We start from the raw sequence: 4589 nt of genomic DNA on the forward strand, positions 1-4589 counted from the left end.
TAAAGGGAAACATATGAAAACTTCCACGTCTCTATCACCTAGTCCAGCAATGATCAACTCATGGCCCATCTGGTTTTAGCTATACTCCCACCCACCCCTTCGCCCCCAAATTTTGAAACAAATCCCGGAATCAAGTTACTCCATTAGTCAGGAATATGGTTAAGGATATTGTCCACCACGTCCCATGTCTTCCTCATGAAAACCTGTGGGTAGACTTTCTCTTTAATCCGTATACAGGAGAAGATGGGCACTTAGTCATGGATTCCTTTCTGCTATTGTCATTAGGACACTCAGAGACAATTCCTAGCCAGACACCTGAAAGGTCTTTCTGGCAGGCAGTTTTGTGGACCAGCTGAACCTCCCACTTTATTTCATTTTCTCACCTGTGGGGGAAACTACTAGTGGTCTGTTATCTATTCTCCCTTCTTTCCTAGTAAGAAAGAGCCCTGATTGTATTTGGGGTGACATTGTGCCAAGCTAAAAGATAGCATTTCTTGGTCCCCTATGTAGCTAGGGCTAACTCCTGGCTAATGATTTATAAATAGAAGTTTGGGGCTAGGAGTTCTAAGAGGCTGCTTAAAGAAAGCTGGGATTGCAGGGTTTTCTCCCTTCCTTCCTCCTGCTACCTGGAACGTGGCTGCAGTTGCTGGAGTTCCTGTAGCCATTTTGCACCATGAGATGGTCTTGAGGATGGAAGCCATGTTCTAAGGATAATAAAGTAGGACAATTGAAGCAGCCTGTGTTCTCAATTCTGTGAAGCTGCCACATGAGTTCCGGACTTTCCTCCCCCACGTTTTATTTATGTAAGAGAAAAATAAACATCTACGTTGTTGAGGCTGCTGTTATTTCTGGTCTCTCTGACCAGCGGCTGAGGACAATACCTTATCAGATAGGCTGCTCCTTATTTTTTCTTCTCCCTGATTCCCTCATCTATTGATTTCATCTTGTACGTATTTTTATAAAACCACTTTAAATCCTTTATGGACTTAGAGTCAAAATAAATAATTTATTAAATGGCAGCATGACACAATCAAGGCGGTGGATTCTTATTTCAAAGAGCAACAACAAAAACCATTTGCCGACAAAAAGTTAAACTGTGTCTTGTGATTTGCAAAACTGAAGTTTGAATCAGGAAGGAAATCCGTTGCTTATTACCAAAAAGATGGGCACCACATGGAAAATCAATTTCCAACAGAGAAAGTTTTTAAAATTTGAAAGGCTGAACAAAAACGGACCATATGTCCCACCGTGGAGGAAGGGCTAGGCCATCCCCAGCGTGTTAAGACAAAGGAATATAGGATTGCCACAGTGAATGACAAATAGGACCGTGATGTGGAAATCAGGGAAGGTGCTCCGCAAGGTGACAGGAAGAGAGAAAGACAGGACTTGGCCGGTGCCCATGCCTGCTTCGTCATCGCTGTGCAAAAGTATGTCTCTGGTATCTCTAGGCTCAGAGGAGGTTACACAGTTAACAATAATTGGTGATTCGAGGAATGGAGGGTGGGGCTCTTACTTCATGGAGCTGTTGATAATTCAGTGTTTCCATTTAATGCGTGCATACTGAAGAGTTAACAGGTGTACCCAGAGGTGATCTAAAAAGTGCGTAGCATGGAGGGAGCCTCAATCAGGGAGGAGGGTGCAGGAGGTCCTGCCAGCCCTGGGGCTCGCCCTTGAGGTGCCCAATTGTAGGATGGGCTGCGGGGGGGAGGGGTCCCAAGGGAGGAGTTGAGTACATCCTGGAGAGAGAGTCTTGGGAGATGGGAAGTGGTGCTATTTATCAACCATTACAGAAGTATTTCGGGATTTTAACAACTTGTGTGGTTGCACTTGTACCAAGTAAACATCAGCTCCAATTATACAGAAGTTTAAACATTTGTTTCTTAAGTGAAAATTTTAGAAGTGAAAACAGATTTAATTATGTGTGTAGAAGATGGAATAGTGAAATGTTACTACCAATAACTCCTGCTTTTTGAGCATTTATTGTGCTAAGCACTTTATAATTCACAATTTCATTTAACCCTTACACCAGCAGCCCTGAAATGTGATCTTTTGGTTACAAGTGACTGAAATCCAATTCCAGTTGGCTTGAGCAAAGAAGGGAAGCTACCAAGGTACGTAACTAAAAAGTCTAGTGGAATTCAGGCATGGCTGAATCCAGGGCCTCAAGATAACCCCAGAATTCAGTTTTCCTCTCCCTCCATCACTGCTCTGCTTTCCCTGGGGTTTCTCAAGTAGATTCTCTCTCCATGTGGTAGCTGTGGTAGTTCAATGCCTATATTACCCTTCTAACAACATCAGCATAAAGAAAGCTTTTTATCTCTAATCATCCTAATGAAAGTTGCAGGATTGAATCTCAATAGACTGACTTGGGTAACAAGCCCATCCCTGAACCAATGTCTATACTCGGTTCTGGAACGCCACTAGAACACTCTGGCCAGTCACAAGTCCATCTCTGGATCTGGGGCAGGGTCAACACATCTTGAAACACATGAGAGTGACCGAGTTGCAAGGGAAAGGGGAAAGCTGGCCAGACACAATATCAGATGTCTACTACAAGTGTCCCCATTTTAGTAACAAGGAAACTGAAGCCTAACTGTGTGTGGATCAGCAAGGAGGACAGCCTGGCTGGAATACAGTGAGCAAAGGGAGATCACTGGGAGAGGAGTCAGCAAGGACAGGGGTGGAGATCATGTAGGGCCTTAGAGCCTGTTGGAAGGAGTTGGGCTTTTGCTCTGAGGGAGAAGGAAGGCTCAGAGCAGAGGAGTGAAGTGATCCCATAGAGGTTTTATTTTATTTTATTTTATTTTTAAAAGATTTTATTTATTTATTTGACAGAGATAGACACAGCCAGCGAGAGAGGGAACACAAGCAGGGGGAGTGGGAGAGGAAGAAGCAGGCTCACAGCAGAAGAGCCTGACGTGGGGCTCGATCCCAGAACGCCGGGATCACGCCCTGAGCCGAAGGCAGACGCTTAACCGCTGTGCCACCCAGGTGCCCCCCCATAGAGATTTTAGAAAGAATCATTCCAGTTGCTCTGGTGTTCAAAGGTAAAATAGTGTATTTCTTTCTCTAGCCTTTCCTGTTTTTTCATGTAACAAATGTGAAATGGACATGGGACCCAGGCCCCTCCAATTAGCACATTCCATTTCCCTGGCCAGTGATTGTGTCTGGAATGGGCACGCGACCCACACCGGTCCAGCACGATCCAGTCCAGGCACCTTCTGCTGTAACTATTCAAAGCACTGGTGTTGTCAAAGACATGAGTTTCGCCACTAAGAGCCACCACATAGTAAGACTCCACCTGAGAAAGGTCAACACGAAGGACACAGGACAAGTGATGGGGAGGAAGAAAGTCTAACCTCGATGACATTGGCTGACCCCTAGATCCAGCCCAGCCTGATGTCATTCCAGCCCTGGATTTCTCAGTTCTGTGAGTCAGTATATTTCACTTTTCATGGACACCACCTTGAGGTGAGGTTCTAATACTCACAACTGAAAGAATCCTGAGAGAGAGGATGTGTATACTGACAGCCCCACTGTGCGGTTGTTCCAGACAGAAGCCAGGATGCTTTTGACTAGTGCCTTGCTCCCTAACAAGTTCCCAGTTGACTGAAATGAAGAACCTTTCCCTGTCTCCGTCCAGATCATAGACTCCTGCTCAAAGACAGTCTTCAGCGTCACTCGCAAGTGCATTTCGCCCTTTGTCGAGCCTTTGGTGGCTACTCCCTGAGTGTGTCCAATAGTTTGCTTGAGGATGGGATTCCCAACAACAAAAAATGTTAAAAATCCAAGGTGGCTGGGGAACCTGCCTGCCTCCCAGGCCAGATTACACGTCCCGGAGCCCCCCACAGACCCCTGGCCAGCACCGAACCAGGACGCAAAAGGAGAGTAAACAAGAAAAGCTTTATTCCCTTCTTGAATTTGAAGGAGGAGTTTGCCTGATACGATCAGCACTTGGCCACCTCCTACCATCTTTCATGTCACATCGGATTTCATTGGTGTCCTCTAAGGGCTGATCCCACAGCCAGAGCTGTCTCCAGAGGACTCTGATTGGCCCCCATCCCATCCACCTGAGGCCAGGTGGATGACAAAAACAGTTTTCCGTCCTCTGTCTCAACAGGAGACCCGGGCTGGAGCCCTCTGAGGAAAGAACTTCTTGACCCAGGGACTGAGGATAGGATTACAGGATCGGTCACCCCCATCTGCCACCTCGCCCTCCCCAAAAGGTGTGTCTTTGTGCGAGGAAGAGGGGGAAGGGCCCCAAATGCTTTGCTCTAGTCCCCTTGGGGTGAGAGAGCAGGGAGGCGAGCCCAATATATTATTAGGAGACATGCGATCCTGCTGTTCTCAGTGTGGCGTCTGGGCGGCTCTGCCCACCTGAGCAGCTCGACACTCCCTCGTGCCACTCTCCTCCCAGCACCTAAGCTCGCATCCTTCCCAAGCTGCTCCTGATACCCCCTGGGCACTTCCAGAACACCCTGCCTTCTTTGCTTCTGCTGTGCTTTCTGCCCGCCCTGGCTTCCCGCCCGTCCTGGCTTAGTGAGCTCCCATTTGTTCTTCAGGACCTAGCTCAGGGGGTGCCTGTGATG

The sequence above is a fragment of the Ailuropoda melanoleuca genome, chromosome 13 (assembly GCF_002007445.2).
Source record: "Ailuropoda melanoleuca isolate Jingjing chromosome 13, ASM200744v2, whole genome shotgun sequence".
NCBI lineage: Eukaryota > Metazoa > Chordata > Mammalia > Carnivora > Ursidae > Ailuropoda > Ailuropoda melanoleuca.